Below are 25,279 nucleotides of genomic sequence, written 5' to 3' on the forward strand. Positions count from 1 at the left end.
CTCTTGAAAAAAAATTCTGTTGATCTTCCTTATTTCAATTCTTTGCTTCCTTTTACAGCAAAGCTTCCTAAAAGAATTATCTATACTTGCTGTCTGAATTTCCTGGTGCATTCTCTCTTGAACCTATTCTAACTGGGCTTTATTCCCTACTAGTTTCCCCGAAACAGCTCTTGTCAAGGTCAGTAATCTGAACATCGTCAAGCCCAACCGCCATTGCTCAGGGCTCCTCTTACTCATCTATTCAGTAAAAATTGACTTTACTGATCACTTCCTGCCTTTTGAAACACTTCCTTCATTTTGGCTTCCAAAACACTACTCTTTCAATTTTTCTCTTTCATTATTTCTCAGTCTTCTTTGCCGGTGGTTCCTTCTCATCTTCCCATCCTCTAAGCATTGATCTAACTCAGGACTCACTCCTCAGACCTCTTGCCTTCCTACACTAACTCCCTAGCTCAACTTATCCCGTCATGCGGCTTTAAAAACTATCAAGTGCAAATTTCTCTCAAATTTATATTTTAGGTTCTTCCTCTCTCTTGAAATCCAGACAGACTTCCAAATTCTATTAGTTGGTTCCATCCAGAAAGCTAAAAAAGTCTCAAAGTCTGTATGTCCGACAGAACTCTTGATCATTCCACCCATGGCTGCTACTACGCCATCTCCCTAAATTCAGTAAATGGAGACTCCATTCAGAAGAAGTCTTTCTTGATCAGCCTCTTTCTCTCACACTCTACGTTCAATCCATCAGCAAATCCTGCCAACTCCTTGTTGAAAATATATCCAACATCTAATCAGATCTCATAGTTTCCACCACTATCCAAAGGCCCCTTTGCCTTTCAGATGGACTTTTTCCAAGAGCCTCTCTGTGTGCTTTTGCCCTAGTCTCCCTACAGCCTGTTCCTGCACAGCAGCCAGAGTAAGCGTTTAACATAAGTGTATCACCACTCCCCTCAAATATCTAAATCGTTTCCCATTTCAATCGGTCGAACCCAGTATCTCCACCACAGCCCTCTCTGGTGCCTTCACTAAGGCCCTATATGATCTGGCCACTGTTTCCTCTCTGACCTCATCCATCACTCCTCACCAGCTCCACCATCCACCTTTTTCTGCTTCACCTACACTGCTCTTCCTTTTCTTCCAGCACACATTCCTCCACAAGATTATAAGCTCCATGAGAGTGGAAACGTGGGCATTTTATAAACTGTTGCATCCCCTGAACCAAGAACAGTGCCTAGCACATTCATATTCCCACTGAAAGAACAGATTGAATGAATGATGATGCTTTCTCTTTATTGTTCCATAAATAAAGCTCCTACACACTGAGTGTCAAGCCCAATGCCTACACTATGTCAAACCTTCATGAAAACTCTGAAGGTAACCGTTATTATCCCTAGGATGCAGATGAGGAAGCTGAATCCCTGGAAGGTTATATTTCATGTCCCAGATCACACAGCTGGAAAGTGGCAGCACTGAGATTTTAACTAAAGTCTCTGATCTTTTCGCTAAGTCTCTCTGCTCATTAAATATTCCACAATCACTTCTATCCCTCCAACGGGTGTTCTTACCATATCCAGAATGCCCTCTTCCAACCCTGAATCTCAGATTGCTACTACAAATCAATGCTTCTCTTAGTAATTTCCTTTTTCAACATCCCACTTATCCATATGAATCATTCCAATTCTTATCAGTGTCTCCATTCTCAGGATTAAAGCGGTTAAAGTTTGTGAAGTACCACAGTCCTCTCCAGTATACATGTTTTCCATAGTTTTCTAATCTGTATGTGTGTTAATCTTATCTGCCAAACAAATAGAATTCAGGGCCTTATTTTGGAACCTATTTCATTAAAATGTCTTTCTGCGTCATATCTTGGTCATCATGTTCCTAACAGGTGCTAAACGATGGGTTGACCAGAAGATACACAAATATGTATAAGAATACAACGTACCTGGATGTCAGAAGATACATACCTCACTGTTGCCATTCAAATATTCTTATCATTGGTCATAAAAGCTCAGAGAGTAGAGGTCCATTTGCTTAGATTAATCAAAGTCTCATATATCATGATTTTCCTTTCTAGTCCTACTAACCCTCAGTTATCACGTTTGTAAATTGAGGACACTCCACAAATGGTCACTGTTAGGTATAGATACTGAAATAGATGCTTAATCATTTTCTAACACTGAGACTAAAGTGTGTGTTAAGGAGATGTTTATTTGCCTCAAGTGCTTGCATTTCATTCCCCTCCAATTTAGACTGAAAGCAGATGAAAGATTCATGTTTCTTAAATACCACATCCCTCACATTGCTTGCTGTCTTATGAAACTCTGCCCAGCTCTTTACTACTATAGAATGAATTCTAGACTCCTCTGACTCACACCAAAAACTCCTCACCTCTAGAGCCCACTCTCTACAAACTGGCCCATGACTTTGTAACTAACAGTCCCAGCCAATAAGCTTGCTCATTTTAAGTAATTCAATGAGATATCATATGCACATAATACATTTACTCTATCCTTTGTCCCTTGACCAGGTAAGTTCACCTGCACAGTGCACCTTTTCCACCCTCACTTGAGGATCGACATTCCCCCCTTCTTCAGAGTCCAGACATCTCCACTGAGAAAAAGGAAGCCACCAAAGCGGAACTCTGTCATCATCACAACCTCAAACAAACAAACCTGTTTGTGCCTGTTTGGTCTTCTTCCCTCGGATTACAATGGGGAAAATGTCACTATTCTTATTAAAGACAAATGCGTCCAGCCATACTCAGAATCCCCTACCTTACTGTCTTCTCAAGACCTCTCTCCTGAAACTTAAGTTTCTCCATCTCTTACCCTCTCCTGAGTAATTCTCACTAACATTCAAATATGTTTCAATACATCCCAGCTGGAGGGAGGAAAAAAACACCTCACCCAGCTCACTTAACCCCCAGGTGTTTTTCTACTCTCCCTAATAGTCTACACATGCATTCCCATTTTGGTCCATTCTAATCACATTTCTACCCATCTTTCTACCAATATTTCTACCAATGTCATCCTGGTCAAAGTTGCCAGTGACCTCCATTTTGTCAAATGTAATGGACTCTTCTTTGTCCTTATCTTTTTTGACATGGCCTTTGGCATAGTTGCCCACTCCATCATCCTCGGTTTCTAGTTCTTTAAACTCCCAGCTTTCTTCCTACTTGCCTGGAGACTTTTCTCAGTCTCTCTTTCTCCTTTTCCCTTAACTCAACTCTAAATGTTTGTTCTACACTTGGGCCTGGGCTGTCTTCGTTTTTTATGCTCTACAATATATCTTGAACGTATTCACTTCTCTGCATCCCCATTGAAATCGTCCCTTCCCAGGCCGTCATCCTCGCTAGCCTAGTCCATGGAAACTGCCTCCTCACTGGTTCCCCTGTCTTGTATTTCTTCCATGTGCCATTCAACAAGAATAATCCTATTAAACACAAATCAGTTCACTTCACTCTCCTGTGTAATACCCTCAGTGGCTTCTTATACACAGAGGATAAAATTCAGCCTCTTATATTGATCTCCAAGGCCTTGCATCATCTGCTCCCCCCACTCTTCTGCCCTGCCTCAATAGGACCTCAGTGGTCAATCTTGTACCCCTGTCACCTTTAGCTCACAGTGCTTCAGCCACAATGGTCTACTTTCAGCTTCTCAGATAAGCTAAGTTCTTTCCCATGTTACAGCCTTTACACATGCTGTTCCCTCTTCTCAGAACCCTTCTTCCATCTTCATATGATCACTTCCTTCAAGTTTAGCATAAATGTCACCTGCTTAGAAAGGGTTTTCGCATGACCTCAAAATTCAATCAAAATGTCTTTCCCACCCTCAGTTTTCTCTGTTTGGGTACTATGTCTTCATCATAGCACGTATCTAACTGTTTTATGTATTTGTTTAGATTTTTGTTGTTGTTTATTTGTTTCTGCCTCCTCTATTAGAATATAGCCTGGGACCAGGTCTGCTTTTTTCAACATTGTGTTCCCCCATGCCTAGCACAGTTCCTAGCTCATAGTGGGTACTCAGGAAATACAGATTGAATGAATCAATGAATATGTGCAAGATTTAAGAGTATACCTGCTAATATTTCATGATTCCATTTATATAAAATATCCAGAATAGGCACATCAATAGAAACAGAAAGACGAGTCAGTGCCTAGGGCTTGGGGTAGCTGAAAAGAAAGGAGTAACTGCTAAAGAGTACGGGGTTTCTTTCTGGAGCAATAAATATGTTCTAAAATGGACTGTGGTAATGGATGCACAACTCTTCAAATACACAGAAATCACTAAATTGTACACTTTAAATGGGTGAACTGTATAGTATGTAAATCATGTCACAATAATGCTGTTCCCTCTCCCACCAAAGACAACATTTAATTAATTCGTGGGTTGATTGGGTTGTTTACATTTCATTGATAAAATATGTACACTAACCTACATTTTATTTGTTTTATAGTACTTAAGGGTACTACCAAAAGTAAATGAATATGGGATAATGCTAACAAGGCAGGTAAAGAAGTATTTATCCAACTCCTACTACATACCATGTGAGATACTGAAGGAAACCAAAAAGAAAAATGCCTCCTTAAAGAATATGAAGAATCAATTTAATCCAGGTTAAGATAAGAGGGGAACAATGAAGATCAGTATATCAGAAACCTCTTGTTACCTATCTCCCATCCTCCTCCATCCCTTTTTACTCCAACTGGTATTTCAGCAACCAGCTGTGTGCAAGTGTAACCTAACAAACCCTCACCTCAGCTTTCTACCAGGGGCCTCCACTGCAGCCACAGGGACATTGCAAAAATGCTCAGCAATTCCAACATATGTGCAAACCTAGAGTAGGTGGGAGTTAACCACGGGTACAACCCTGGGAGCTTATACATAAATACTCCACTCTTCTGTGTCTCAGATGCACAATTCTCAGGTGTAACGTCCACTACTTCTCAAAAGTTTGCCCAGTGGGATTGAGTCAGAGTTGCCCACAGCAGCAAACAGCTCAAAAGTTCACCTTGGATAGGTTATTATTGCTTCCCTCTTCTTCTTTTGCAAGTGTTCCACTTCTGCAACCTCGGATCACTTCCCAATCAACTACTTGGGTGAAAGCCCTTGTCTTGAGTTCTGCTTTGGGAAGGAGGCGTCTCAGTTTCAAGCAACCTTCAAAGTCTATTTCTCTATTCTCATCACCTTAGCAAGAGGAACCAAATACTCTGAATCCAAATCATGGCATCACGTCCATCAGATAAGGTAGTGAAAAATTCTGCTTAGGTCTACACACTTGCCAAGCTACTTTGCTCAACAATTAATTTCATTTCAATTCATTCATTCCTTCATCAAATATTGATTGCCCACTATAAACCAGGCTCTCTTTCAAGTCCTGGAAATACAGCAATGGACACAACAAAATCTACAATTTCAGGAGGGGAGGATTAAGAGGTACAAACTACTACATACAAAATATATAGGCTCTACTCAATGCTCTGTAGTGACCTAAATGGGAAGGAAATCCAAAAAAGAGGGGATATATGTATATGTATAGCTGATTCATATTTGCTGTACAGCAGAAACTAACATTGTAAAGCAACTATATTCCAATAAAAATTAATTTTAAAAATGTAATAATAAAAAAATAAACATGAGAATCTCAAAAAAATAAAATAGAATAGAATAAAATAAAATAGCTATACAGATATAGTACAACACAGGGAATATAGCCAATATTTTATAATAACTATAAATGGAATACAAGCTAAAAATTGTGAATCACTATGCTATATACCTGAAGTTTATATAATATTGCACATCAACTATACCTCAATAAAAAAATATCTACACTCTCTGGAGGTTATATTCTAGTGGAAAGAAACAAACAATAAATAAGTAAATATATAATATGCCAGCTAGTCATAAGTGGTGTAATTAAAAAAAAAAAATAGTAAAGTAATAACAAGTGATGGGGAGAGGTAGTGACAAGAGAAGGAATCTCTGAAAGAGTGGTATTTGAGCAGAGATCTGAATGAAGTGAGAAGTGAACCTAAAACTATCTGGAGGAAATCGTTCCAGGCAAATAGCATAGCAAGGGCAAAGGCCTGCAGTTAGGAATGAACTTGGTCTGTTCAAGAAAGAGCAAGAAGGCAGTAAGTAAGTCCCCTATGTAGGAACTTTCAAGTTGCAAACTTTCAAAGAACCGAAGAGATTCACGAAGCAAGAAACGGCAAGGGGATTTTCTTTATTTGAGGCAGCACTATTAGTTTTTGAGGCACAGGACCCAAATGTAGAACAGTACACAAAGGTTGCAGCAGCCGTTCAGAATACAATCCAGTGCTACCATGTCATCTATGATGAGAAAAAAAGAGCTACTACCCAGACATCACCAGATCGTTTTTTCAAGAGGGTACATAGAACTGAATCCAGCAAGGAACCAGAACCTGTGCCATCAATGTCAGGCGTGAGTGAAATTGCAGCTTGCCCTCCGTCTCCTATTGCTGATGACCCTTCAGCTCTACCCTCTCCCACCTCCTCTCCCTCCTCCAGTCAGTAACTCTTCTTGCCTGTTCACTCGATGCCAGCCCCTGTGTGCCAGCTGTTGTACTGTGCTACTGTACTTTTCGAGGTACTGCACTGTACGATTAAAAACGTTTTATTTTTTGTTTTGTTTTTGTTTGTTTTTAATGTAATATTTGTGTGAAAAGTATTATAAACCCATTACAGTACCACACTATATAGTCAATTGTGTTAGTTGGGTACCTAGGCTAAATTTGTTGGACTTATGAACAAATTGGACTTATGAATTCGCTCTCAGAACAGAACTCGTTCGTATGTACGGGTCTTACTGGGGAGCTGGAGTTGAAGGAGCTCGGAGGAGAATGGCAGGAAAGAGGCAGTATAGCTCTTGAAGGCCAAGAGACAGAAGTTAGAGGAAATAAGAGGTAGCCATGGGGGAGTTTTGAAATGTGACTGAATTTACAATTCTATAGGATCTTTCTGGCTGTTGTGTGGTGAAGTCACTTTGGGAGGGCAGAGGTGGAAGCCCAGAGACCCGGTGAAAAAGCGTTAACAGTGGTCCAGGAGGGAGAGAACAGTAGATAAAGATGCAGGGAGGGAGAAAGCATTCAAATGACTTAAGCATCTAAAAGAAAAGTGAACATGTTAATCCTGCTCAAGTATTGTTTTTCTTGCAAATGAACGTTTTGACCAAAAGCTAAATTCACATTAAACAAAGAAAATTTTAAATGAATTTTTAAATAAGAAAGTATAAACAACAGTTCATACTGTTGACAAAGAAGAGCAAAGTCTTATTTTTAAGCGTTTACGTTAAGGAGAGAACTTAGATCAGCTTCCTCAGCCACAATCCACAGGAAATCAAAAGTCAGATGTAAATTACACAAGCCAGGAGGGAAAAGAAAATCCCAGGCTCACTAGTCGAAAGATTAGAAAATGAAAAGGAATTTAATGAATACATCTAATGGAGAAATTTAGGGAATAAACCAGCAACAGGTAAAGGAGAGTGGAAATTTTCCTTAAAAGTATGATTGCCAATTCCTGTCATTCAGCACATGGGTATGAGGGGAAATCTGAGGTTTTACTGAAACGATAAGATTTCAGATCTACAGATTTTTTTTACATAAATGTAATATAGCATAATTTTTAAAATATTTCCAGAAAACTATTTTTAAAATACCATTTGCTTCTTCATTTATTGCATCTCCTCCCCTCACACCTTTTTTAAAAATGATACTCGCATGAAGATTGAACCTAGATGTAAAGATGCAAATAATACTTTTTTATGACACAGGTAGGTATCTTTTTCACTCTTTGACAAACACTTTATATATTACTGGCCAACACTTACTTAGTAGTTACTATATGCTAAACACTGTCCTATGTACGTTGCATATATAAAAGCATTTAATCCTCACAACTGTATTAGGCATGTGTTATAATTTGTCCCATTTTACAGATGAGGAAACTGAGGCCCTAAAAAGTTAAGTATCTTGACTAAAGTCTCACAACTGGAAGCCAGAATTCAAACCCAGGCAGTCTGGTTCTGTGTTCTCAGCCACTACACATACCACCTCCTATTGTGCTGTGTAGCTGGTAGCTTGGTTTAGGAGGAAAAAACTAGCAGCAGCATCTGGAGGATGTAACTGAAGGAAAACAAGGGAGGGGCTGGGAATACTCATCTCTCCTCAATAGCTAATTCCACCAACACCAGGGAAGATGCAAGTGACACTTTCTAATCCTGCCAAACATCTCACCTAGAAGTGTGAGAGATTCACCTTCCACATTGTAGGCAGCTTCTCATATCCTGAGGATTTTCTTCCAGCCGTAGCAGTCAAGTGCTAACCTCCTCTGTAATAATACCGGGGCATCATGCCAGAGAAGCTGGGTTTTTACTCAGCGGGGTGAACAAGACCTAGTTTCAAATACTAGGCTTCCTTACTTCTTATCTAGAGATTTCATTTAAGATTTCATTTAAAATTTCATTTAAAAATACCCTTGCCATAAGAGGATCTTAATATGAGAGGAAACAATTCTATTTAATTCCAGGGGCTTTTGTCTTCCAACTTAACTGAATGACAAATTTCAAAATACCATTCTACCAAAGCATGCCTCCTTCTTCAAAAGTGGTCTTAAGACGCTCTCTCAGGAAATCTTCCCAGACATTCCCAAACAATTCATGCAATAGCCTCAACACATAAATACAATTAGGCTTTCATTTTATAGTACCTAAATTTAGCCTCATAAAAATCCAACTTAGAAGATCCTTAGATATTAGTATCTGCATTTGCTGAGTATAGAAGTTAAAGGACAGAGAGCTTATATGTCTTCCATAGGATCATATAACTTGATAAAATATGGAGAAGATATGTGGATACGGCTTCATAAAAGTGAAGACCAGACCACTCAATCATCCATTGATGGTGGGTCAATCATTTAGCTGGCTGACTGATTAGCTTGTGCCCAGTTTCATGCTAATCAACAGAGTTTCATAGAGAATCATTCGAAACTCCCAAGCAAGTTCCTTAACCACCTGGACCTGCTTCCTTATCTATATAATGAGGCTAATACTAGTACCTATATCCCAGAGTTATTTTGAAGATTAAATGAGGTAATGTATGTCAGCATTTAGCACAGTGCCTGGCACAAAGGTTTTTTAATAAACTTAAAGAAAAAACTTTGTAATTAAAGCTAATAATAACTGAGCTCCTCTCATCAGAAGGGTAGAAAGGCGGCCTGGATGACATGTGTCAGAAATGATGCATAAAGTCTTTCCCAAACCTGTGAGACTATGGAAAGAGGTAATATAAGTTGGCTAATATAAGTTCTTGGCTAATATAAGTTCTTTTTACCCCATTTGCTGACAGAGGAGCACTTTCTCAGAAACAGTCATATATTTACAGAGAAAAATCTTACAAACAAAGAAAAAATTAAAGGAGTTTCAGAGACACACCAAAATAAATTGATCAAATGTTTGGATTAACCAACTCATTTATTTTTCCATTAAGATTACTGCCATTTCCTATTGCTTACACATTTAAAAAAAAAAACAAATATAGCAACCAAAATTAAATCATAAAAAATAATAAATATGGCTTTTAGCCTAGTCCTATGATTCAGCATTTTATTATATACTCCCTGTGTCGTTCTTTAGTTTCTTCATATGTCTTAGCTATTCAAAGTACATTAGGAGAAGCTCAAGACGACCACATCATATACTTTCTTTTTATTCCCTGCAACACTTACTATAACTTCCAGTACATAATAGATGGTCAGTGCCTTGATATCATGGTAGTTGTGAACTAGATTCCATATCAGCTGGTGGCCAGGACATGGTGCACATGGAACTCTCACGCATTACAAGAGGGAGGTCAGAGTTGATACAAACACTTTGGAAAAATGTTTGACAGTATTTACGAAAACTGAACAGAACCTACCCTATGACCCAGCAATTCCACTACTGGTATATATATTTAGCAGATACACATAAATATGTGCATCCCAAAAATTGTCAAAGATGATCAAAGCAGTATTACATGGAATATCCCCAAACTGAAACAATCTAAATGTTCTTGCAAGATAGAAAAAATAAGTGACTTATGACATACTCATATTATAGAATACTGGGTAGCAAAGAAACAAAACAAACCATTCCCTCTCATATCAATAATGGTGACTCTCACAAACATAATGTTAAAAGAAAAAAGAAACCAGACCCGAAGAGGTTCATACTCAAAAGAAACCAGACCCAAAAGAAACCAGACCCAAAGAGGCTCATACTCTATGATTCAGTTTACATAAGGTCAAAAACAGGTAGAATGAACCTGTAAAGACGGAAATCTGAACAGTGATTGCCTTTGGGAGAGGGACATAAGAGGGACTCATGGAGTACTAGGAGTAAAACATACTGCTGTAAATAAAAAGCTTCAGGATCAACATTATACTCCACTGCTACCTTCCCCCTGCCTAATGGTATCACTGTAATTTATGAATATTTTATAGGAATTCTAAAAGGCAGGGGAAAGAACATCAGAGCAAGAACATTGGTCCATAAGACCTTCTTTGAGGTTCTATTGCTTCCTTGAAATATCAGCTCTGCAAGTCAGTTAAGTTGCTAAACTTCTCTCTGTGCTCCCTCATCTGGAAAATAAATGTATTGAACTGACATCTTTTATCCTCTAGGTGACATAATATATAGTGATTCACTTGTACATAAAAAGTAAAACAAAAATACGCTATGATTACAGCTAATGAAAAACTATTTAAACATCAGAAGAAACTATGAGGAGCTACAATTAACTGCTCTTAAGTGATGATGCTGTCAAACGGTTTTAATACAAATAAAACTTGGAAACAAGAGATCCCACAGTAGTATGAACAGAACAGCATTACCAGAAAAATAAGAGCCAGATGGTTTTAACACCAGCCCAGAGGACCCTCAATCCTCCAACCTCTCTCGGTTGTGTGAACCATATCATGTGTCCCTTTGTCCAGCCAATGGAAAAAATCTTCAGGGACTGGCAATGACATAAGAGGGCAGGTCACAGCAATTAAGTCTTGCAGTGGCTTCTGCTTCATTGTGTTTGCATAGACCATAGGCTATAGTACTCTATATATTACAGGTATTCAGTAAATATTGGTAGACTTGATTCCTTGGGATAAAAAAGAAGTGTTCTGTGAGGCATACACTTCAGTCATAAAAGACATTTCTTGGTTTCTCCTTTTAGTGGGAATGTAGCGATCTTGTCATCTTCACCCTCCTTAAAGGAACTAAGAGAAACCCTGGCTCCTCCCTGAGCAGCTTGCTTCCCTTGCGTCTCAAGAGCTGGCTTTCTCTCCTACAATCGGGCCTGGAAGTGAAGTAGGTGTCCTCCTTGCTTCTCACTGCAGCGTCCCTCTCCCGTTACATTCTCATATTGCAATACGTTCTTCTCATTACAGTCTCCTTCTCTCCTCCATAAAATTCCCTAGCTTGGAATCTCATCAGATATAATCACCCCAAGCCCACAATGTTGATATCATCTACTAATACCTAGTCATTTCTCTTATCGTTTGACTATTTTAGCTCCTAGTTTACTATGACTCTCTAAAATCCAGCTCCTATCTTAATTTTTGGCTATTTCAATTCATACATAAATAGGCCTTCCAACACCCTGGCCTCTCCCCAAATTTCTTTCCTCCAATAATCATGCCCTACACCCTATCCTAAGCACTCAATCTCAAGTCACATTCCTCACCTTATTACCTACAGATCCTCCAAAATCTAAATTTCATGCATCCCACTTCCTGCTCATCTCCTATCTTCAAGTACATTCCTCCTAGTTCCTCAGATCACTCTGACAATGCTTAAACCTCTTAGGAACTTGCAGAGCATTCACCCTACTCATTTTCACTGTCCTTCACCCTTCTGATCTCTCTCCACCCTCCTAAATAGATTAAACTTCCATGGAAAATTATTATAATCACTTCCTTACATATATTCTTGAATCCTTTCCTCTCTCACCATCATCATCTCGCATTAGTCTTCTAACAGGTCCTCCGGCTTCTATTTTTATCTACCAACAACTTATTTGCAACACAGCAGCCAGAAGGATCCTTTAAAAACTTAAGTCAGATCATGTAATTTTTCTATTCAATACCCTCAGTTGGCTTCCATCTCAGAGTAAAATCCAAAGTCCAAGCACTAGCTTACGAGCCCAGCCATGACCGGTGCCCCTTTTCTCTGACTTCCTCTCCTCCTCCTACTCTTCTGTTCACTCACTGTAGGCCAGTAACTGATCCCTTCAATGAGCCTCAAACCTACCAGACATGCCACACATCAAGGCCTTTGCACTGACTGTCTCCTCTGCCTGGAATGCTCTTATCTTAGGTATGTCTCCGTGATTTTCTCCTTTGTCTTCAAGTTTTGCCCAATCTCAGCTGCTAAATGAGGCTTACCTTGAAATCCTATTTAAAATTGTAACCCACTCACCCCAGACTAGCACTCCTGACCCTCCACACCTGCTTTATTTTTCTTTTCACTACTGCACTTTTAAGCAACTACTATACTATAAAATTTGTTTATTTATTATGTTAACTGCTTTCCCCTTGCTCCTCCACTGTTAGAATTTAGACTCCATGAGTGACAAAGGTTTCGATCTGTCTTGTTCACTTATACATCCCAAGTACCTAAAGCAATGCCTAGTATATAGTGGATGCACAATAAATATGCTTGAAGAAATTAAACATAAATATGTTTCTATGTGTGACTTGCTGGATTTCAAAAGAACAAAAAGCAGATTGCAGTAAAGCCTTTCAGATTCCTCATGTGCAATCTTTCGATAAGAAGTGGGCTCAGAAAGATTAGAAAGTTCCTAATGACCCATAAAAGTCTAAAAGTTGATTTCTGTATTTTCCCCCATAAGTAACAAATGTCCTAATTATAGATCCACAGATAAGCCTATAAAAGCATATTTAATTTACATTTATCTAAAATGCCATATATTATAAATGGATAATGGTGAGTTAAACCATCTCAATATCAATTAACTAATGAAAAACACAAGGAAACTTTTGGAGGTGATGGATATGTCTGTTACCTTGATTGTGGTGATGGTATCACGGGTATATGCATATGTCCAAACTCATCAAATTGTATACATTAAACATGTGCAGTGTTTTGCATATCAATTTTTCCTCAATAAAGCTTTTTATTAAAAAACAAAACAAATAACTAATAAAAAGTATCATTTTATCATGAATACCAACACTTAAGAGCAGCTATGTTTAATTAAAGAAAGTGAGAAAAAAGATGGAAACTTTTATGTCAGTTCTGAAGGGTACTTGAAGGTCCTTTTAAGGTTACTAGAAATGGAGCCTTTGTTACATCTATTTTTCACTTCAAAGCCTGGTTTCCCTTATCCCTGTAAGGAGTAGATGACCAGCACTGCTCTTAAACATCTAGTCCACATACAGGTTCTTTTCAGCTCATCTAAATGAAATAAAGAGAGCTGGAAAGGGTGAAGGAGAATAGGTGTCTCTGAGATTACTAAGCAACAGCTAGAAGGTCGGGGAGGAGGGCAAAAAGGTGTTAAAAAGAAGAAAAATTACTTGAGCTAAAAATAGCTGTATTGTAAAAGAGAAGGAAGCATCTTGTCTCTGCTCAGACATGAGTAGAGAGGAAGAAAAAAACAGCATCTCCAAGTCCGGTGGGAAATGGGACAGTGTGTAATGCCTTTAAGACAAGGAAAATGAGCAAGATAACTGCTCAGTTAGTGAATCAATGAATAAGTGAATGAATTCGTAAGTTGTGTGTTTATAACGCGAGGGTTGCTTTCACTGTGGGAAGGAAGAAGCCTGGGAAGAAGTGTCACATCCTGATGACCAGTCATTCTGGCTACCTTTTAAGGGTTCTACTTTTACTCATATTGCCCTCACTTTAGCCTTGCTTCTTTCTCTCTTTCCTATCGGGTCTTAAAGACAGATCCATTGTGGCTTCAGAATACAGATATGCTCCTGGAAATTCACATACAACATAATTTAATTTAAAATATGGGGGAAATACATGCTTTATTATTCAGTTATATTTATATAGCACTTTCCATTTTACTAGCCATTTTAAGGCAAGATTTTAGCACAGAAGTGCTTTCAGGGACCACATACCACCTACATCACAGGTAATCTAGTCCAAATTGTTCATTCTGAAAGCAGGAAAATGAAATCCAGTGATGCTCAATGACTTGTCTAAGGTCACAGAGCTGGACTAGAATGCAGGTTCTCTCTCTGTACCTCCTGCTTTCTTTCCACTAACCCACACAGATAAATCAGGCAGGGCTTACTACATGCATTTTACAAATAAGGAAAGTGAGGTGGAGACAGGTCAGATGCCCTAAGCTGCACAAACGGTAAGCACCCGACTCAAATTTGATGCTCTTTCTGATATGTGTACCTGCCAATGGAAAGTCACATCTGGAGAAGAAACAACTGCAAAGCAAGTAAACCTTGGATAATCTACCCCAAAATCATCTATTTATTAAAATTTGCTTTTCATTATCAAGCTCTGTTCAGCAAAATAAGCCTGTTTTCTCTTTTTTAATACTATTAAGGCTCATAGCAAAGATTTATTATTGTATTTTTTTCTTCTCTCAATTTATAAAAACAACTTTTCATCTCCTTGGATGACTTGGAACAGTATAAAATCTGTGCTGATAATAGGAGTATTGACTAGATCCTAAATTCCCTTCCATTGGATAGCTTTTGTTTAGTAAACTACATACAGATAATTTGAAAGTTCATTGCTTTTGACATTTTTTTTTTTTTAACTTTCCTTTCTAACTCATCTGTGCTTTTTACTGACAAAAGGAAACAGGGTTGTGAAGTGGGCCCTCTGCTGGTAAAAAGAAGAAAATTGTCATACTCTTTTTTTTTTTTTTTAACATCTTTATTGGAATATAATTGCTTTACAGTGTTGTGTTAGTTTCTGCTGTATAACAAAGTGAATCAGCTATATGTATACATATATCCCCATATCCCCTCCCTCTTGCACCTCCCTCCCACCCTCCCTATCCCACCCCTCTAGGTGGTCACAAAGCACAGAGCTGATCTCCCTGTGCTATGTGGTTGCTTGCCACTAGCTATCTATTTTACATTTGGTAGTGTATCTATGTCCATGCCACTCTCTCACTTTGTCACATCTTACCCTTCCCCCTCCCCATATCCTCAAGTCCATTCTCTAGTAGGTCTGTGTCTTTATTCCCATCTTGCCACTAGGTTCTTCATGACCTTTTTTTTTTTTTCCCTTAGGTTCCATATATATGTGTTAGCATACTGTATTTGTTTTTCTCTTTCTGATTTAGTTCACTCTGTATGACAGACTCTAGGTCCATCCAACTCACTACAAATAACTCCATTTCGTTTCTTTTTATGGCTGAGTAATATTCCACTGTATATATGTGCCACATCTTCTTTATCCATTCATCTGTCAATGGACACTTAGGTTGCTTCCATGTCCTGGCTATTGTAAATAGTGTTGCAGTGAACACTGTGGCAAATGACTCTTTCTGAATTATGGTTTTCTCAGGGCATATGCCCAGTAGTGGGATTGTTGGGTCGTATGGTAGTTCTACTTTTAGTTTTTTAAGGAACCTCCATAATGTTCTCCATAGTGGCTGTATCAATTGACGTTCCCACCAAGAGTGCAAGAGGGTTCTCTTTTCTCCACACCCTCTCCACCATTTACTGTTTGTAGATTTTTTGATGATGGCCATTCTGACTGGTGTGAGATGATACCTCACTGTAGTTCTGATTTGCATTTCTCTAATGATTAGTGGTGTTGAGCATCCTTTCATGTGTTTGTTGGCGATCTGTATATCTTCTTTGGAGAAATGTCTATTTAGGTCTTCGGCCCATTTTTGGATTGGGTTGTTGGTTTTTTTGGTATTGAGCTGCATGAGCTGCTTGTAAATTTTGGAGATTAATCATTTGTCAGTTGCTTCATTTGCAAGTATTTTCTCCCATTCTGAGGGTTGTCTTTTGGTCTTGTTTATGGTTTCCTTGGCTGTGCAAAAGCGTTTAAGTTTCATAGGTCCCATGTGTTTATTTTTGTTTTTATTTCTCTTTCTCTAGGACGTGCGTCAAAAAGGATCTTGCTATCATTTACGTCATGGAGTTTTCTGCCTATGTTTTCCTCTAAGAGTTTTATAGTGTCTGGCCTTACATTTAGGTCTTTAATCCATTTTGAGTTTATTTTTGGGTATGGTGTAAGGGAGTGTTCTAATTTCATTCTTTTACATGTAGCTGTCCAGTTTTCCCAGCACCACTTATTGAAGAGGCTGTCTTTTCTCCATTGTATATTCTTGCCTCCTTTATCAAAGATAACGTGACCATGTGTGCATGGGTTTATCTCTGGGCTTTCTATCCTGTTCCATTGATCTATATTTCTGTTTTGGAGCCAGTACCATACTGTCTTGATTACTGTAGCTTTGTAGTACAGTCTGAAGTCAGGGAGCATGATTCCTCCAGCTCCGTTTTTCTTTCTCAAGATTGCTTTGGCTATTCGGGGTCTTTTGTGTTTCCATAGAAATTGTGAAATTTTTTGTTCTAGCTCTAGAAAATTGTCATACTTTAAACCAAAGAGATCTATAAGTTATGTGAATATCTGGCATCATCTAAAGATCTGAAATATATGAGGCCACAAATGATTGATTTTTAAGATAACCATCATATTATAGTATAGGCACTAAAGCTGGAAAGAAAATAGATTTACAAGGCATAGAAACTGAAACTGAATATAGAGTTTATATTTATTTCAGCATTTTATATTTGTTTTACTACTAGCTGAAGTCTAACAGAGGCTACAGCTAGGAAAAGAAAGTGAAATCCTCCTCAGGTTGATGGAGCCACTGCAATTTTTCACCATATTTTGCCAAGTGAATTGTCAATTGCTTATCAATTGTAAATAGCAATTGCAAGCACTGACACTGTCACTTAAATGGAAGTCACCAAATTCTGTGACTAACACATCTTCTCCCCACCCATTTCTATCACTGCTCTTCAGTAATTCTCATCAACCTTTTAAATATCTGCTTGCAAGACAAAAAAGAGAGAGAGATCCCTAGCTCACCACAAATGTTCATTACAAGTGTGTGCTTTGGACAGGAGGAAGTTACTTAAACTGTCAACTATAAACTTAGGATAATATTTCTTATCTCATAAGGTTGTTTGTGGACTAAAGGGACAAAATATGTTGAGTGTTGAGAAACAGATCTTGCCCATGAAGCATGACAGACATGCTATGATGTCGATCTTTGCTATGTGATCTGTCCCCTGGCCAGCTCTCCTATCATTTTCCCTTTGCTCCAGCCATACTGACTCCTTGCTAAGCACACCATGCCCCTGGGCCTTTGCACGTGCTGACCCTTATGATTCTAATGTTCTTTACACATAGAGCCTCACAGCCTGTTCCCAGTTCATTTAGGGCTCTGCACCATATCAAAAGGATCTTCCTATGTAAAATCATATCCCTTCACCCTGACTTCTTTCCTAGCATTTATCACTTCCTGTTATTACAGTGATTTTGTTTTCTAGTCCATATCCTCCCACTAGGAAGCAAACTCTGTGAGGCAGGGAGTTTACTTATTTGGTTCACTGCTTTTTCACAATGAGTGGAAGAGTACCTGGTTCATAGTAGGTAATCAATTAATATTTGTTGAATTAATGAATAAATGAGCTTATCAGGCATACTATAGAGATAATTTCTGCTTTAAATGGGGGAGTAAACTAATGACTTCTAGAGCCCCATTCTATGATTTTATGAAGAAAGATCATCTTGAATAAAGACACCCCCATCCCCTTCACACTGATTACTAAAAGTACTTTCAGAAGTCCTCATAAACATGACTTATTTATAAGTCCTTTCTTATTCCTTTTTTGCAAAGGAATGAATTATAAACAAGTTAATGAAATGAATTTTGACAGCCAGCTCCATGAAAAAAGATTGATCAGATCTTTAAATAATTGAGTGCACTACCACATAAAATATTTTTTCTTCTGGATTACAGTAGTCTCCCATTATCCTCAGTTTCACTTTCCACTGTTTCAGTTACTTGCAGTCAAGTGTGGCTTGAAAATATTAAATGGAAAATTCCCAAAATAAACAATTCATAAGTTTTAAATTGCATGCCATTCTGAGTAGCATGATGCACTCTGGCGCCATCCCACTCAATTCCAGGATCCCCAACCCTTCACATCGTCTGCCCCTGACATCCAACCATCGACATCATCACAGCTCGATGATCCAGGATCACCTGAAGCAGATGATCCTACTAACATATTATCAGAAGGTCAATAATAGCCTAACGCTACGTCACAATGTCTACATCATCCACCTCACTTCATCTCATCACGCAGGCATTTTATCATCTCACATCATCACAAGAAGAAGGCTGAGTACAGTACAGTAAGATATTTTGAGAGAGAGAGACACCACATTCACATAACTTATATTAAATTATATTGTTTTAATTTTATATTTTATTATTAGTTATCTTACTGGGCCTAATTTATAAATTAAACTTTATTATAAGTATGTATGTATTGGAAAAAACATCGTACAAATAGGGTTCAGTACTATCTGAGGTTTCAGGTATCCACTGGGGGGTCTTGGAGTGTATTCCTCAAGGATGAGAGGGGACGACTGTACTGTCTTCTTTTGATCAAGCATTTTAAGACAAATAAAATACAGCAACTAAAAATAGCTATAAAAATATCATACTCTTGGAAATGGTTAAGTGGTTAAATGTTAAATATTTCCCATAGTTATTATTCTTTTAAAAATTAAGTTTATATGATAATAATGCTTCTCAAGAATGAAAAAGGAAAAGTGGTAACAGAGAAAAAATATAAATTTTAAATGTGTGAACATATGCTAGTACCTACTGGGTTTTTTTCATTATGACACTGCCAAAACTTGTTAAAATAGAAGTATTTTAACACACCATCACACTCTACAACATCTTTTGGGTCTGATCCAAAGATGATATGCCTAGAATCCATCTTAAAGAAATACTGTACTGTATTAAAAATACTGCTACTATAAAAGCCCAACTTTATAATGGACACATTTTAAGTATATCTGTTATCACTAAGGAATAAACAAAATGATGGAATTGTTAACATGTCCAAATATTCCTATCTGGCTTTCTGGTATTTCCATCTATTTAGATGCACCAGGATTGCACAGAAGAAAAATGATTGGAGTCATTTGGTGTTTAGAGAAATACCTGACACCATCCATTTTATTGCCAACATTTTAGGCCCCATATTGTACATGATGAGAGAAATGACCTTTGAAAGAAAATTGTGGGATCAAATAGAGAAAAATCAAATGACTGAAATTGATAGAAAGGACTGTTGTTGCAATACTTGGATATTCTTCTCAAATGACCAACTTTTCTAAACCAGTAAATTTTGTTATTTAATTATGCTTCTCAATGAAAATCTCCATCCAAGTATATATTACAAGAAGGGAAATCCTGTAGCATATACAAGCAGCTTTTTGAAAAAGAAAGGCAAAGCCATGAGAACTTCGGTATCTAGTCATTTGTAGAATCATCATACTGAATGCATAATTTCAGATCTCCATAATATTTTGCAAAGTAATAAATTACTTAAAATCGGTAAATGAATTTTGGGAATATCTTAAGACCAAAAGGTGATACAATATGAAATCATCATGTTCCCTAGTACCCATCCTTCCTACAGAGATTATCAAAAAGCAAGTGAGAAGCCCCAAGTTCCTGAGACTATTCATTCATTTAATAAGCACTTCTTGTGTGCCTAGTATGCATCAGGAATTAACAGCTGCTGAGAATATGAAGATTATATATGGTTCCAACCCCCTTAGTCCTGACATAGCAGGCAGGACTTCTGATTTGGCAGATAACATCACCACCATGAAAAGCTCTCAAAGAAAAGTCAAAAAGAAACTAAGCATTAGATATGGAGCAATTTATACACATTCATTTGGCCAGTCCAGATATAAAAAAATTCATGTAAAAGTCCGATATTATAATCTTTCAAATGACTAAGCCATCACAAGCAATACATTTTGTCATTCCATCCATTTATCACCCCTAGAAAGTAATAAGAGAATTACATTCCTTGTTTTGCATATGAGGAAACCAATATTCTGAAAACTTTATGACATGTACAAGGTAAAAAAATGAGATCTTAGATCTGAACTCTGTTCTGCTAGCATCTAGTCTGTGGTTTTTCCTTTTACAGCAATTTATCTTACCATATAAAATAAACTTCTCTTCCTTCTGTTTCCCTCTTCAAACGCTGATGGGAATGCCTTAGTGCAAAGTACTGTATGTTAAAATAATTCAATGTACTTTGAAAAGTGCCCCCAAACAGCTTTTCCAATTACCATAAAAGCATAAAGGAAGGCGGCCCATTGACGTAGCCTCATTATCATACTTAGATGTGGTTAAGAAATATACTGTTCTCCACTAATTTTTATATCTTCTTACTATATTTTTCCAGCATTCAAAACATCCATATAAAAACATTAATTTGGAACTGTAGTATAACATAGCCAATGAGCTCCAGGGTTTGCATTAAGTAGATGAGAGTTAGCAATCTCAGCAACTCCACTAAGCTCTTCTAGAAACCTCAGTTTGCTTCAACTGTAAAATAGAGCTAGTACCGACCACCACATTTGTAAAATGCTTGGTTGAGCTCTCAGCACATGAATGCTAAATAAATCATATATTTGTATATAATTTTCAAGTGTTCTTAAGTCATTTTATAATGAATGCACAACATTACAGATAGAATCTGTAGAAATCTAGAATTTCTAAGGGTTAATTTTTTAGTCATAACCAGTAGACATTGAATAAAAGTGATTTAGCAGTGACAATAAGAACTAGACCACCTGATATACATCTAGTGCCTGGAGAATTATCAGTAACTATTAATTATCTGATTGTCACATTATTAAAAGTTGATGCCTGTACTTCTCCTAAGGTAAATATAAAAAAACAAAATATTTCATCTGTAATAAAACTCTTATTTTTATTACTTTTATTTTCCCGTAGGTTAATGTATCACATTGAAACTAACGAAAGGCACACGTACCATCTTCCTCATACCTCAGCATTTCTGATTAAACAAACTGCTGGTTTATAATAGTGTTGTTATTTTAACTTCTGTAGATGTTTTGTGAAGGCACAAAGGTGCCTATAGTCAGAAAGAAAATATCTCCCATTTTTCTTAGTACCTTCAAACTTCCATTGCTTACACTCTTATTAAATTTTGTCTAAGCACGAAAGTAGAAAAATCTCTACAAGAGTGAAATTGTATCCAAATTATTTCATCTCAGACTTTGTCTTATTCCTAAAATTACACTACAGAAACAAATATTTGGAAATTTAGTGGGAACTAATCCAATCTAAAACATAGTATTTGAAATTTAATCTCACCAATAACAATAGAAACTCACAGTATGTTTTTGATATTATAATACTGCTAAATACTCCACAATAAAATGCACTCATAGAAGAGAAAAAATAAAATCCTCTTTTCCCAATTATTGCAAGTTTAGAAAAAAAAAATTACTTAAATCTAAATACTGGAGGAAAACGTAGTTTGCAGAAAATAATGTAAGTGCACTCATGCTGCAGACAAACTTTGCTCTGAAATTCACCCAGTTAACAAAAAGAGTTCAGGGCCTCAACACACTCTTACACACCCTTCTTATTAAAATGCTGGAAATTAATTCCTTGCCCAAGAGGCATTCATGGTCCCATATTTTAAATCATACAGGTTCACAAGGGGAACATTTAGATTATCTGCAGATACTGTCATGTGAATTTAGCCTATTATTGAGCATTTGCAGTTTATGGACAAAGGATCAGTAAATTCAGTGGGATAGGCTATGTAAGAAGGATTAGGTTATCAGACTATAAATGAGGTAGAATTTTACTACATGGAAATAACTGAGATAAATTCAAGCTTTGCAGCTTATAAATTTGTGGTATTTACGGTAAGGGCAGCACAATAGAAATCAATGCCTGCCACTACCCACCTACAAATCTCTAATCATAGCATGTTAACAGGCTTGAACTAATATAGGGTTAAGTAGAACACGATTTTCCCGGTTAACGTATTTTAGAAGTGTTAAAAGCGTTTATTTATAAACATAACAAGAAAAAGGAAAGAAGACTTCCTGTTGCTACTTGGTACCATTTGAGACTTAAATTCATAATAAGTCTAAAATTCCAATATCCAGTTTTTCAGGCAAACAATACACCCATATGTTTACCATCACACAGCATGGTAGCTCTGCTGGACTTCATTATAAAAAAGCACCCTTATTACTAGCCCAATATCACAGTGTGAGTAATAAACTGCATTATAAGATGTATAGGATTACTTAATGAATTGAAATAATATGAAATTGCTTTTCAGTAGAATGTGTTGAAGCCAGGTAATTCCATTGAATAACCTATCTTATTCACTCAACTACTTACGTCTTTAAATCTTAACCATTTATAGTTAGGCAATACGGGAGATTCATATGTACATACGATAAATCAGTTGTAAGTTAAGTCATAATGTAAGGTTACTTCAAATATAGCATAATCAAGAGCCAAAACACCATTACACTTTTACAATAATTGATATAATGGCAACAAGTTCTACCTCACAAAGCCTACCCAACTGGTCTCATCGATATAGGCAAAGTGAAAATTACCAACCTTAGATCCACTTTTCATGAACAGTGCCTAGGACACAGGAGATGCTCCTGAAATACTCAATAGCTGATTATTGACTGATATCTTTGTGAGCAACTGTGAAACAAATCAACCAAATTTTTAAAATACACGTTATTCCACTGGGTTCTATAACAGAAAGGTCCAACTGGCATCACAAATCTTGATTCTATTTTAGGCACCAAAAGGCAAATAATTAGAAAGCTACATCCTCAAGGTTACTGTGTACATTTAGAATATTAGTGAGTCAAATCTGGATACCAATTTTGGATACCAAATTTGGATACCACAAGATACCAATATGGAGACCTAATCAGACAGTATATTAACAAATGTTGCTGAGTAATTAATTTTGTGTTTGCGAGTTGGAAATAATTTAAAGCTATTTTCAGTTTTCAGATACTTCTCATCTTGGCTGCCATCCCTATATATACCAAAAAGCAACTCAGAGTCAGATTCAAGTAGCACTTATTAAGCAGAACTATTAGATACCAAGCAATGGGCTGGACTTTTCCACATAAATTGATGATTCTGACCTCCAACCAGGTTTGGAAACCAACCTGCCAGTGTTTGAATACAATATCTCCACAAAGCCATGCTTAACTAGCTCCAGTAACAGGAAAAACAACCGGGTTAAAGCCATGCATTTTATCTTTGAAGAGCTCTATTAGCCAAAATCTGTGTTCTAAGAATGTTTATCCTACGACCTCATTGAGTCTTTCAAACTAGCCCTCTTGCTGTATTACATGAGAGCACAGCTCGTCACAAACGTGAAAACAGTTATCATTTCTCCACTTCCTTCATTTTAAAGTTGTCTGCCCATCATAGATCTTTTTGGTAGCATCCCATCTTTTTCCTTCACATAGTTTACAACTAATGTATCAGCTGTGTGTTTACTTTTTACAGCCTGTGCTTTCCACTAGGACTCTCTCCATGAGTTCAAAGATCGAGGCCATTTTGTGCACCACTGCACAGGCAACACCTAAAAGAGATCAGTACTCAGAAACTATTTGATAGATGAATAAATCAAAGAATAAATAAATGATTTGGGGGGCATAAGCCCAAATTAAATTTTTTTAATTTTTAAAAATTTAGAGAGATAGTCACAGAAAGAGTAAGAGTGCTTGATTTAGCTGGTCTCCTACACAGTACAAAATTCCAGTAAAAGATTTTTAAATGATTTCTTGAGTAAGTAAACTTTTCCAATGATGAAGATCAGCAGCATCTGTTTATTCTATATATATTTACTGTTTTTCCACAATGTACAACAATGTATCAGACACTGGTAATATAGTGGTGAACAGAATAGATACAGGTCTTGCCCTCAGGATGTGATAACAAAATTTAAGAGGTTACTATATAAAGAAGCAAAGTAGAATATTTACTGCCTTAAGTTCACATCCTTGCATAGATCTAGCAGTGGAACATCAATCCCAATAATTGGATAATAACATAATAAAGAAAAATGAAGAATGCAGGCCTCAGTTTAAACCAATAAATCATGGAGTTATAAAACTAAAACAAGCAGTCAAATTCACAGAGACAGAAAGCAGAATGGCAGTCACCAAGGGCTGAGGAGAGAGGAGAATGGGGACTTAGTGTTTCATGGGCACAGAATTTTAGTTTGGGAGGATGAAAAAGCTGTGGAGATGGATGGTGGTGACGGTTGCATGAAAATTTGAATGTACTTAGTGCCACTGAACTGTGCACTTAAAAAAGAGTGAAAATGATAAATTTTATGTTATGTATATTCTACCACAGTACAAAAAGAACTACAGGGGAGATGAAGATGGCAGAGGAGTGAGATGTGGAGATCACCTTCCTCCCCACAAATACATCAGAAATACATCTATACGTGGAATTGCTCCTATAGAACACCTACTGAACGCTGACAGAAGACCTCAGACTTCCCAAAAGGCAAGACCCCCCCCACGTACCTGGGTAGGGCAAAAGAAAAAAGAAGTAACAGAGACAAAAGAATAGGGACCGGACCTGCACCAGTGGGAGGGAGCTGTGAAGGAGGAAAGCTTTCCACACACAGTAGGAAGCCCCTTCGCGGGCGGAGACGGCAGGTGGCGAGGGGGGAAGCTTCGGAGCCCCGGAGGAGAGCAAAGCCACAGTGGTGCGGAGGGCAAAGCGGAGAAATTCCCGCACAGAGAAGCGGTGCCGAGCAGCACTCACCAGCCCGAGAGGCTTGTCTGCTCACCCTCCGGGGCGGGCGGGGGCTGGGAGCTGAGGCTCGGGCTTCGGTCAGATCGCAGGGAGAGGACTGGGGTTGGCTGCATGAACACAGCCTGAAGGGGGCTAGTGCGCCCCAGCTAGCCGGGAGGGAGTCCGGGAAAATGTCTGGAGCTGCCAAAGAGGCAAGAGACCACTGAATCGCGGTGCGCGAGGAGACGGGATTCAGAGAGCCGCCTAAACGAGCTCCAGAGATGGGCGCGAGCCGCGGCTATCAGTGCGGACGCCAGAGACGGGCATGAGACGCTAAGGCTGCTGCTGCTGCCACCAAGAAGCCTCTGTGCAAGC

At 37.8% G+C, this 25,279-nt stretch overlaps 1 protein-coding gene across 9 annotated transcripts in view; it reads right to left on the reverse strand.

The window, feature by feature from the left end:
• TAFA2 (TAFA chemokine like family member 2) overlaps window positions 1-25,279 on the reverse strand; it is a 537,069-nt gene that overhangs the window by 284,335 nt on the left and 227,455 nt on the right. The window lies entirely within an intron of this gene.

This window comes from Eschrichtius robustus, chromosome 13 (genome assembly GCF_028021215.1).
Source record: "Eschrichtius robustus isolate mEscRob2 chromosome 13, mEscRob2.pri, whole genome shotgun sequence".
NCBI classification, from domain to species: Eukaryota; Metazoa; Chordata; class Mammalia; order Artiodactyla; family Eschrichtiidae; genus Eschrichtius; species Eschrichtius robustus.